Source organism: Gekko japonicus, unplaced genomic scaffold (genome assembly GCF_001447785.1).
Source record: "Gekko japonicus isolate JY-2015 unplaced genomic scaffold, Gekko_japonicus_V1.1 scaffold299, whole genome shotgun sequence".
NCBI lineage: Eukaryota > Metazoa > Chordata > Lepidosauria > Squamata > Gekkonidae > Gekko > Gekko japonicus.
The window spans coordinates 210,875-223,807 of NW_015170896.1; positions in this window are offsets into that span (position 1 = coordinate 210,875).

The window sequence follows — 12,933 nt, forward strand, 5'->3', positions numbered from 1 at the left end:
CAGCTGGCACAGGGTGCAACGGGATATGGATTCGCAAACTGGGAACCAGCCGACAGAGTGGGGGATTTGAACCTCTCTCTCCCAGGTCCTAGCCCGATGCTCTAACCACTACACCACACTGGCTCTTCTCACCCTATTTTATCCCAACAACAATTCTGCGAGAATGGTGAGGTTGGAAGAGAGCGACTGGCCCAAGAGTCACGGCTGCATGCTTTGTTGAAGCCAGGGGTCCCCAGTCTGAGCCCAACTCTGTACCGGCTCTCATTGCTGCAACGGTTGGTTGCAAGGAGGATTGCATTTCCCCAGCGACTCAGCCATAGAGAGGAAATGCAGGGAAACGGGGATCTTCCAGCACTCCCAGGGGGTGTGGCACACCTTCTGTATTTGAGGACTGGGTTCGCCTCTGGAAATCACCCCTGCAGAGCTCGACTCTTCTGCAAACTCTGGATGGCCCTGGTGAATGGTCGTGGGACAGCAGAGACACTGAAGCTCAGCGGGCCGACAATGACCCAGGAATCTGGACGGGAGACCCCTGAAAGTTCCGTATAAGAGCAACATCTACACGTACATAAGCATTAATAAGAACCTCAAGCCATCTACAGCTGAGTTATGAAAAACCCAGCTTTGTGCTATCACCTACCTTGCGGTGCCGAATGGCAGTCACTGTACAATCCAGATCATCTCCTGCTTCTGTATGGTCTTTGCCATGCCGCACCGCAGGGGCACATTGAAGAACAAAGGTTTTGATTTCTAAAAAAACAGATTTGCCAGAGTCCAAATGTGCCTCGATAGTACATGCCATTAGTCAAGACCCCTGACCCCATTTCTCAGATATTGTCAGGCCCCCACAGCAAACAATGAAGTACACACTTCCAGGAAGGTTTTACTTTTATTGACAGCTATAGATGCAGTAACATGAGCACTGTTAGGAATGGCAAGTGATCTATGCGCATAAGAGGTTATAGGACATTCATATGCTAAGCACCCAATCACAGGGATTCCCGCGCGGGCATTGGCCTGAGAACTAGCCGCTGCAAAAGCAAAACACGTACGAGCTTCTCACGACTCATCCTGTGTAGAGACAAAGCAACTCCTCCAGCGGCCTTGAGAGATATGCTGTACGGCGAAGAGGCAATTAAGCGCAAGGGAAAGAATGCACACGAAAGGGAAACATACTCTTGGCAGCTTGCTGACAGATATCCAGGAATGGTTTGAGCTCCTTGGTTTGAGATTACTCAGAGATAAAGTCAGTGCTTGTGAGACCTTAGATCTGAGTTACCCTCTTCATAAAGCTGATGGTTTAGTCCATCAAATGCAGATCATTGGCTGGGCAGACCTGGAGGTTTGTTTCTTGCTGGTTTTTCCTAGGGACCTCAGCAAGCAGAGACTGTCAGCAAACACCTGCAAGTCCACAGTGAGTGAGCTGGTTTTGGCTTGGTAAGTCGCCAGTTGGTTCGGACCCGCATTTGGGGATGGTGGTGGAAATTGCCATCAAGTCACAGTTGACCTATGGCGTCAAACCAGTGGGGTCTTCAAGGCAAGAGACCATCAGAGGTGGTTTGCCATTGCCTGCCTCCACGTCATGACCCTGGTATTCCTTGGAGATCTCTCCTCCAAATACTAGGCAGGGCTGACCCGGCTTAGCTTCCAAGATCTGATGAGACTGGGCTAGCTTGGGCTATCTAGGTCAGGGGGCGTTTGAGGATAGCTCAGATCTAAGGTCAAACAAGCAGTAACCTCACCCCTGTGTAACTTGCAGCTCGTTCATTTAGGCAGCAGCACTTTCACCTATGGAAACAGGACCAGTCTCTAGCTGGTACTTTGACCAGGCTACCTGATTTGACCAGGGCTATTTTTGGGCAGGAACGCACAGGAACGGAGTTCTGGCTGGCTCCCGAGCTGACCACGCCCAGCAGGAACTCATTAGCATAATAGGCCACACCCAACAGCAGGAACTCATTAGGATTGGCTACATTAGGGGTGTGTGGCCTAGCATGCAAAGGAGTTCCTTCTACAAAAAAAGGCCCTGGGTTTTGACAACAAACAAGGTAAACAGAATAAGAAGGGAAAGGTGGGTGTGGCTGGATGACCACACTTCTGGTAACACGGGGGTGCAGCCTAATGTGCTAATGAGCTGTGCTGTCAGGGGTGTGGCCTAATGTGATAATGAGCTGTGCTGTCAGGGGTGTGGCCTAATATGCTAATGAGTTCCTGCTGGGCTTTTTCTACAGAAAGAGCCCTGGATTTGACAATGTAAAAGCTGGAAAACCTTCCCAGGGTCCATTCCAGCACCTCCTTCTGTCCTGTTGGGTCAGGGCTTCATCATCAAACAAAGCCACAAACAAAGCCAGGGGACATGAAGCCCTGTCCAATGTATTTACTCTCATTCATAATCTTCCAGAATAAGATTTTCAGTTTACTCCAGAAGGCCTGAAGGTCTGGTACTAACCTTTGTCTTCTTGGAGAGGGAATTCCACAACTTCAGAAAAAAGAAAAATAGGTTTTTATGCCTTGCTTTCCCCTACCCTGAGGACTCGCAAAGCAGCTTACAATCGCCTTCCCTTCCTCTCCCCACAACAGACATCTTGAGAAGTAGGTGGGGCTGAGAGAGCTCTGAGAGAACTGTGACTGGCCCAAGGTCACCCAGCAGGCTTCGTGTGGAGGAGGAGGGGAGGGGAATCAAACCCGGTTCTCCAGATCAGAGTCTTTCACTCTTCATCGCTACACCAAGCTTGGGATTGCTATCCTTGAGATAGCAATGGGAAACCAATCTTCCTACAGGTCTCAGCCAATTTATTATTATTATTAAGTCCTGCCATTCATCTAAGGAGCTCAGGCTGGTGTACATGGCTTTCACTGTCCGTCGCCATGACAGCTTTATGGGTACAGGGTAGGATGAGAAGGAGCTGCCCTGATAAGCCTCATGGTAGAATGGAGATTTGAACCTGGGTCTTCCCAGGCCTGCCCTGGCCCGGGTGGTCCAGGTTAGCCTGCTGTCATCAGCTATTGGAAACTGAGCAGGGTCGGCCCTGGTTAGTACTTGGATGGGAGACCACCAGGGACGTCCAGGGAGGCAGGCAGTGGCAAACCCACCTCTGTTAGTTTCTTGGCTTGCAAACCCTCCAGGGTCGCCCTAAGTCGGCTGAGGATGGCATAGGCCACCACCAATGCTCCCTCGAAGCTGTGGAGTCCTGTGAGCAGGAATTCAACCTTGTGAGCTCCTGGCATTAAAGCTGTGAGCAGGTGATTCGGCTACTGCATCAATCAGTTTGCTCCGGAGCCCTCCTTCCTGAGCTCAGACAAAAATGTGTGAGCCGGAGGCTAAGAAACTGTGAGCTGGCTCACACTAACTCAGCTTAGAGGGAACACTGGCCACCACCTCCCCCAGCCTAGAACGACACTCCGTCCACTACACCGCACTGCCTGTCTGCAATGGAGACACGCTGACGAGGGCAGGGGCCTTTTCTCAGTTGCTGAAGCCTCATAAAAGCTGCATCAGTGTTATCAACACAGATTTTAAAAAACACGAGGTATTTGTGGCTAGCTCGTACACGGACCCGTTTGTTTCTAAGAAGCCGGCAGACATTTTGAGGGAATAGGCCACAGACACAGATGCCCCTGAGGGGTTACGGCCGACGTGCCTTAATAGCCTGGCTTGCCCTCCATAAAGGGCACCCCTGAATGGGAACCCTATTTTATGGAAGACTAATTCATCAGCTCTGCCCTTGTTTCAGCGCCAGCTGGTTTTATCCCTTAATGAATCGATGCCCCCATTAAATGGATTTCGCATACTTTCAAGGGGCCCCAAAGGAATTGCGATGCTTCTGTGGTTAGCAAAGAGGCTTCTGGGCCTCTCAGCCACCGACGGGAAATGGCTTTGGCTGCCAGAGCAGGAGAACTGGCCCCTCGCCAGCCCCTCGATCCGCGCCAGGAACTCCTTGAGCCCAGCCGCGGACGGGGATTTTGGCAGCGAAAAACCCAGACAGATTGTAGGGGAACAGCAGCGGAACAAGGGACTGTCAAGAGTTGGTGCCCTCCGGATACGAGAAAGTTGATGTGCGCGGATTCCCCCCCCCCCCCCGGCGCGACCAATTTCCGTTTTCAAAAGGGTGCCGGAGGACAAGCTGAAACGAGAGGCATCGACCGGTTTCCAGCTGACATAACTGTCATGGCTGCCAAGCGGAGAACCCTGGGAAACGGCCTGCCGTGATGCAGCTCGGAGGCTTGCCAGTCCTCGGCTATTTAAGCGGCACGTTTGGCATTTTAGTGACGGGCTCATTACTGAGCATTTTGTTGAACAAACGGGACATTTTGAACCTTTTAAGCAATTATGGAAGCGACGCCCTCGTTCGCCAGACTCTGTACCTAGAGAAGCTCAGATCCACCAAGGTCCCGCCCTCTGGCTTGGCAAAACCTTCCTAGTCTCCACCTCCCGCTGAGTCAAATTCCGACTTGGCTTCACCCATTGGCCAGATTGTTCTTTTTAAAAACAGTACAAGCTTAGAAATGGCGAAGAGCTGCGAACATCGAATTATCAGATGTATTATGAAACTAGATTGTTTGGAGGAGAATCCATCACAGGCAAATTCTGAAGCAGCTGAAATGTTCTGTGCCAAGCTGGAGCCCGTCAATGGGTTTTGTAAAGAGACTTCTCGTTGTTAGGGTAGAGTAGAGGCATCGTTTCCTGTCTGGTGGCACTCGTGTCCCCAGACTAGCTCGATCTCGTCAGGTCTCAGGAGCTAAACAGGATTGGCCCTGGCTTGTATTTGGGTGGGAGACCTCCAAGGAATACCAGGGTCGTGATGTGGAGGCGGGCAATGGGAAACCATGTCTGAAGGTCTCCTGCCTTGAAAACCCCATAAGGCCACCAGACGTAAGCTGTGACTTGATGGGGGGTGAGGGGTGGAAGTCCAGCCAAACATGTTGCAGGCTTTTCGAGCCCATTTATACCCCACCTTTCTCCCCAGTGGGGGCCCAGAGTGGCCGACATCCTTCTCCTCTCCTCCCTTTTGCCCTCACAACAACCCTGTTAGGTAGGTGAGGCTGAGTGTGTGTGACTGGCCTGAGGTCACCCAGTGGGCTTCCGTGGCAGAGAGGGGACTTCAGCCTGAGTCTCCTACATCCTAGTCTGAGCCACTACGCAGTAATGGCTCCCTATGGACACTGGGGACCCCTGCTTCTATGATACCATCTTCAACTCGAAAATCTGCCTTCAGATGTGCATGCTCTAAAATCCAATTTCGGTCGGGACCGGGGTAATCTAACAGTTTGCCTAATGCCCTATTCCCATCAGAGGTGGTGGAATGGACTGTCCCACTTCAGGGTGCGGGTGGCAGATTCCAGCTTGACTTTAAAAACTCTGTGCAAACAGAAAACTAGTCAGTGGAAAACTAAAACAGTGAGAAAGACGCACCCCCCCCCCTCGCTTACCGTTCTGGGCTGCGGTCACACGCACTAAATAATCCACGTCCAGTGCACTTTCCAGCTGGGTTTTGCCAGTTCACACAAATCCAGTTGGAAAGTGCACCGAAAGTGGATTATTTAGGGTGTGTGACCACAGCCCTGGTGTGTGTGTGTTTTAAACACAGGGAAGTGCTCTGTGACCCTCCTCCTGCATAGTCACCACTGGTTCAGAGCGTTCTACCACCCCAGGACTTTCTCCTGCATGTGTGAACTAGGTGTAGTCTCACTAGGATGGTCAACTAGTGCTACGGTTGTGCAACTCGAGACTGTCGGCTGAGCCTCCTGTGACTGGGAGGCTTTCCTTTTTTTTTTTTCATTTTTAAAATGTGTATTAAGAGGAAGTATAACATATCAAGAAATATAACAACTGCAAAACAGTATACAACTGTCCTGAAAATCCAAAATTACAAACCAACCAGTTAGTCATCAATACAGATTTTTACAACATAAATCAACAGTCATAACAAACTAAGTTAGTACTAAATCTGATCACCTATACATAGATGCTATGTGAGCTATGATTCCCATAGAATTGAGTCAAGTTTAAAAGATAACATCTTCAGGAGTCTGTCCTGAAGGCTTTCCTAAAAAACATTTCCACATATCGAAAAATGGCACGTCCAAGAGCTGGCTAGGTTAGACCTCTTTCCTCTGACATGCCGATATCCTGTCTATAGAAGCAGAGAAACACTAAATAAGAGATGCCTCCTGCAACCTCGTTCTGGACTCCCAGGTACGCAGCTTTACCAGCACAGTGAGTCCTTGGCCTATGCGTTAAACGTGTGGCTAAGGTATATGGGGAAGACGTTGTCATGGACAAAACCCAGAGTCTTCCGTCCGAGAACCAAAACATCCCCTCCCTCCAGTGAAGAGGCCAACATTGTGCAGTTTCCTTGTTTCCAGCTTCAGTTGTGCTCCTTCATTGCTAATTAAACGTCTTCGCCCAGAGGGACCGAGTTAATGAGAATGGAGCGCCCTGGCTCCCTGGAGGGATCTTGGTCAGCTTTTCCTCACTGTGCGCGGCCCCCTCCCCCCGCAAGTCTCCAAATGCAATTTGGCTCCGTAGTGCAAGGCAAGGTTAATATTTATTAGTCATTATAGGTTTTCCCTACCCAGGGAAATAGCAGCTCCTCCTAGGAGGGTGTGATTTAGATGAGGAGCTTGGTGCTTGGGAAAGGGTTAAATGTCCCCTTCCGGTTCTAGGGAGATCCAATATCAGTGGCCCTCATTTCATTTACTCTGAATGAAGTCCAGATTTGCTTGTGCCACTTAAACCAGCTCTCAGCCCTTCTTCCTGGTGCATCTCACTTAGGGCTGCCAGTTCTGGTTTGGGAAATACTTGGAGATTTTTTTGGGGGGGGGTTGGAACTTGGAAAGGGCAGGGGTTGGGGAGGGGAGGGACTTGCGACTATACAATGCCACAGAGTCCACCATCCAACGCAGCCATTTTCTCCAGGGGAACCGATTGTGATTTGTCTGGAGATCAACCGTAATAGTCGATCTCCAGGTCCCACCTGGAGGCTGGCAACCCTAGCACTGCCCTCCAGCAGCTGCATTATGGGAGCTTTAAGGCCGTATGCAGCACTGAGTCGACAGAAACAGAATGCTTTCAGTTTCGACCAATTTGGCTACGAGCTCCAGCAGTACTTAGGAGCCCACTGGCCACCGAATCAAGATGGACAGAGAGAGCTAAGCAGACGTTTTTCCTTTGCGCCTTCTAGGTTTTACTGGTAGATCATTTTTGCAGTCAAGAAATCGGCCTAGTGAAGTCCCAAAGTCACCCTTGGTCTCACAACATGATAATCCCACCCAGGGCTCTACTGGTAGTAGGATCTCCTTTGCATATCAGGCGACACACCCCTAGTGTAGCCAATCCTCCAAGAGCTTACAGAGCTCTTCTTACTGGGGCTACTGTAAGCTCTTGGAGGATTGGCTACACTAGGGGTGTGTGGCTTAATATGCAAAGAAGCTCCTGCTACCCACCATTGGTGGTCATGTTCCCATTCAGAAAAGCCATTCTGAATGTACTTGGTTTTCATCCAGTAGGAAACAGGGAGTTTGAAATAGTGGGTTTCTGGAGATTGATTTACATTAGCTGTTTCAGGATTAGTGATGCCAGCCTCCAGGTGGGACCTCGAGATCCCCTGGAATTACAGCTCTTCTCCAGACTACACAGATCAGTTCCCCTGGAGAAAATGGATGCTTCGGAGGCTGGACTCTGTGGCCTTGTACCCCACTGAGGTCCCCGTCCTCTCTAGGCTCCATCCCCAAATCTCCAGGAGTCTCCCAGCCTGGATCTGGCAACCCTACCACCTCTTCCCCTGCCGGTGCCCGGGGGGGTGGGGTGGGGAACGACCTAGCAACCCTATATTAGCCTACATTTTCACAGGATATCGTATGGGCAGGTTTGTTACACCCCATTTATACCAAGGATCACCGTGCCACGTTCCTTCTCACAGCTGTGGACCATATGCATTAGATCTCTGTTGCTTGCCCTCCATTGATTTTAGAGGCTGAATGTATGCTTTAAAAAAATTGCCCTACAATAGATTAGATATAGCAGCTGCAAGATATGAAATGGCAGGCCAAATGTGTGCGGTGCCTCACCATTCATGCGCATGCAGTTACCTGCATATACATTAGAGACGGGAGGCTCCCATCCAGGGGTCATTTCGTAGAAAAAGAGGTGCAGGAGCTCATTAGCATAACTCATTTGCCTATGCCACACCCCCTGACATCACCGGAAGTGTGTCAGAAGGCAACACCCACCGCTCAGGCTCCACTGGACTGTTTTGGATTGCTTATTGGGGGGGGGGGCGTGCAAATCTGTCCTCGCAGAGGAGGGAGAGCTTCTACCTGAATAAAACTTGGTCTTAAAGGTGCCACTGGGCTGTTTTGGACCGGGGGGCGGTGGGAGCTCTACAACTTACCTGGCTGCTTCTTTCTCTGACTGAAGGCTGCTGGGAGCAGGGGGTGGGGCTTGTTGCATGTGCCCGCCCCCTGGGCTCTTTACTGCCGGAGCTCTGCTCCTGTGCGCTCCTGCAGGAAATGACTCTGCTCCCACCTATCCACGAGCTGCTGGAGATTCTGGGGAAGGTCGTAAACTCTCCAGCACACCGGTGCTGACTGCAACGGGATCAAGTGCTCCTGCGTCTGGCCGAAGAAACAGTTCAAAACACCAACCATGCAGTACCTTTATTAGGACCAACCCGACGACTCATAATGGTGTACAAGGTTTCAAATTACTCAAACTCTTCATCAGACCAGGTGTCACAGAATGAAATGGAGGGTGGGGGAAAGCAGGTTTTAAGCAGAATCTCTCCCCCCAAAGACCTCCTCATGCTATCCAGGTTTGCCACCCAATGCTCCCTCTAAGCTGTGGAGTCTTGTGAGCAAATATTATACTTTGTGAGTTACTGATATTAAAGTTGTGAGCGAGTGATTGGGTGACTGCATGAATTAGTTTGCTCTGGAGCCCTCCTTCCTGAGCGAAGGCAAAAATGTGTGAGCCGGAGGCTAAGAATATGTGAGCTAGCTCACACTAACTCAGCTTAGAGGGAACATTGTTGCCAACTCTGGGCTGGGAAAGACCTGGAGATGTTGGTGGCGGAGCCTTGAGAGGGGCGGGGGAGGGAGGGACCCGTGCAGGGCATCATGCCACATGGAGTCCGCCCCCCAAAGCAGCCATTTTCTCCAGGGGGACTGATCTTGGTCACCTGGAGATCAGTTGTAATAGTGGGAAGGTCTCCAGGTGCCGCCTGGAGGCTGACAACCCTAATGCCAGCATATGGTGGTGGCGTTTGCCTTTTTCCAGAAGAGGGAGAGGGGAGAAAGAGGGAGGGGGGGAGAGAGAGAGATCTGAAGGAGAACCGTGTCCAGGATCAGGCCTCGTGTGAGCGGGAAGGACCCACCGATGGGGACTGCAGATAGAGACTTCTTGTGTCAAGCGAACCCTGAGAAGAAGAGTTTGGAAGGACGGGGCTGGAGGCCGAGTTAAAGACGGGAAGCCACTTATTATTGCCCGCTCCCTTTCAGATGAAGCTTCCCTTTTTACTTACCTCATTAAAGTTCTTCTTGTAACTCCATATCTGTGCAGTTCTTGGAACCTTCCAGGGTTGAGAGAGATGTTGGTAGCCCTTGAGCACTCACCTCTAATCTTCTCTGTACGATCAAGCGCAGATGAACTTAACTTGCACGGGTCAAAGTTTAATCAGACGTCTCCCAAAGGCACAAAAACTGGGGTCAAATTATTCACACTCCGTACTTTTGTCTGGCAGCCTCGCCACCGCCACCGCCACCATTGGCATGGGCCAGAATGAACGCCCCAGCCTCTCCCACTTCATGCCTCTGAGCTACTGCAGAGGAAAGCAGCAAATGAGATTTTCAGAAAACCTTGATAAGAGTCTACCGTTATCCCATCTTTCCCCATTGCTAGTTGGCCTTCCTCAGGTAACTACATAACAAGATGGATTTCCTAGTCTTTCTTTCTAAAGGTGCACTTTTTCCAGCCACCCACTCCCTCTTTGGGGGGGAGACGGAGACAAATCTATCTCTAAATCAACCACACAACTGTTCCTGAGCATGTGAAAAGTACCTCCCCAAAAGTTAACATCCTTGGTGGGGGGGTGTTTCCCGAAAAAGAAGACTGCACCTTACACAATACAGTAAAGTAACCTCAGATTATTATTTTTTCCCCTTCACCTTCATTTTGCATCCTCCAGTCCTAGCAATTGGCCATGGATGTGAAATTTTGGTTGCTTGGCAAGCCTAGTGGGGTGCTGTGGGTCACCGCGGGTACATGAAAGTGCCTTATACTCAGGGGTCGTTTCATAGAAAAAGAGCTAGGGGAACTCATTGGCATAACTCATTAGCATATGCCACACCCCCTGACATCAGGGGCCCGGCAGTGGACCTGCAAGGCCGGCGGGAGTGCAAGGAAGCCCCGCCAAGGCCCTCCCTGGCCCCAGGAAGGCAGGGGTGGGGAGAGGCGGGGAGGAAGCAACTGACCCTCCCTCTTCTCCTGCCTCCTCCTGGCTGAATGAGGGCCGGAAGCAGGGGGCGGGGCTTCGTTGTGTGCCCCGCACCTCACCCAGGGGAACTGCTATCCCCTGGGATCCTCCCCGAATCGACCTCTGCTTATACTGAATCAGACCCGGGGTCCCTCAAGGTCAGCACTGTCTACTCAGACTGGCAGCCGCTCTCCAGGGTCTCAGGTAGAGAGAGGTCTTTCACAGTGCCTGGCCCCGTTAACTGGAGATGCCGGGGACAAAACCCGGGGCCTTCCGCATGCAAAGCAGATGCTCTACCCTTGAGCCACAGCCCAGAATGCCGGAGCTGTTAAAAGGAGGGTCACACAGTGATACTCGCTGAAAGGAGGGTCAGTCAGCGTTGGGCGTGGGGGTTGGCAGGCCTAGAACAGCAGCGGGATCTTGGGAGTAGGGCTAGAGGACAGGCCATAGCAGGCCGTGGCGGCAACCATGGAAAGTTGGCCACTGCCAGGGGTACCTCTGACGCTATTTGAGTAGGGTCTGGTTTTCGCAGCCCGCATGCTCGCAGCCTGGATAAAAATAGGCTTGCTCTCAGTGGACCCAGGTGGTTACGTAACAGGGGCTGCAGTTCCAGAAATAGACCCCTCCCCTCCGTATTGGGGCAGTGATGAGAGAGAGGAGTTGGGGGAACCTTCAGATGCAGCCGTGCCGGGGTGACCTAGATTTCCCCTAGCTGAAGCCTGGAAGGACATTAATGCATTTAAAAAAAAGAAAAAAGAGTCTTCTCTGCCAGCCACAAATATGAACGCTGCCAAAGCTAGAAGTCCTTCATCCCTGGCAGCGGCTTGTGCGGGCCATTTTAACAGCACCCTCAGCGCGGGAGGCGCTTTGTGGGCCCGGCGACCTCACGACAGCCTCCTAAAAATAGGCCCCCTCTGGTCACATCTTACAGAGGGAAAAACTGAGGCTGCCGGCATGGCTCCTCCGAGGCCAAGGATTCAGAACAAAGGCGACGGGCATTCATTTGGGATCTTTTGTTTGGTTGAACAAGGTGCCTTTGATTTACCAGGCAGCAGGCTTTGTTGAGATTATTTTTAATACAGATACTTAAAAAAATAATAACAGGCTGGCAGACAACACCTGGGAAGACATATGTTCCCGAATCTAGTTTTAAAAGGTTAGAAAAGTAGATGTAGCGTGATACCTGTCGAGGAGTGTCACATGTCACTGTTATCTTGAAATATTTATCTCCCTCAGAACAATTTACTAGGAAACTAATGCGGCAGAGAGAAAGTTGTCGCTTCCCACCTTGGTTTTCTCTTTGCAGTGTTTTTTATTTTCTTTTTGGACATGGGGGAACCTTCCAAAATGTAATCCTCCCCCTGCAGTCTGAAGTGTCACGATCACTTCAGGTCTCTACCATTAGGCCTCAGGTTCCTCTAACTGGGTGACCCGCTGCCTTTGAAACCAAGACACACACACAGATCCCTCCAGTTCAAAATGCATAATTTTTACCCACTGGGATTCATTCATTGAGAGAAGAAGAAGAAGAAGAGATTGGATTTATACCCCGCCCTTCACTTGGAGTCTCAGAGCGGCTTACAAACTCCTTTCCCTTCCCCTCCCCACAACAGACACCCTGTGAGGTAAAAGAAGAAGAGAAGAGATTGGATTTATACCCCGCCCTTCACTACCCCAAAGGAGTCTCAGAGCGGCTTACAAACTCCTTTCCCTTCCCCTCCCCACAACAGACACCCTGTGAGGTGGGTGGGGCTGAGAGAGCTCTGACACAAACGGCTCTTTTTCAAGGACAGCTGGGCCAGAGCTTGTGACTGACCCAAGGTCACATCAGCAGGTGCAAGTGGAGGAGTGGGGAATCAAACCTGGTCCGCGCACTTAACCACTACACCAAACTGGCTCTCAAGCGGCTTACAATCAATCGCTTTCCCTTCCTCTCCTCACAACAGGCTTACAATCAATCGCTTTCCCTTCCTCTCCTCACAACAGGCACCTTGCAAGGTAAATGGGGCTGAGAGCACTGGGTGCACAACAGGCACCTTGCAAGGTAGATGGGGCTGAGAGCCAGTGTGTTGTAGTGGTTAAGAGTGGAGGACTCTGATCCGAAGCACCGGGTAGGGTTCCTTGCTCCTTCTCCACATGAAGCCTGCCGGGTGACCTTGGAGGCCAGTCCCGGGGCTCTGCAAACTCTCTCAGCCCCATTTACCTTGCAAGGTGCCTGTTGTGAGGAGAGGAAGGGAAAGTGATTGATTGTAAGCCGCTTGAGAGCCAGTTTGGTGTAGTGGTTAAGTGCGCAGACTCTAAACTGGGAGAAGAACCGGGTTTGATTCCCCACTCCTCCACTTGCACCTGCTGATGTGACCTTGAGTCAGTCACAAGCTCTGGCACAGCTGTCCTTGAAAAAGAGCCGTTTGTGTCAGAGCTCTCTCAGCCCCACCCACCTCACAGGGTGTCTGTTGTGGGG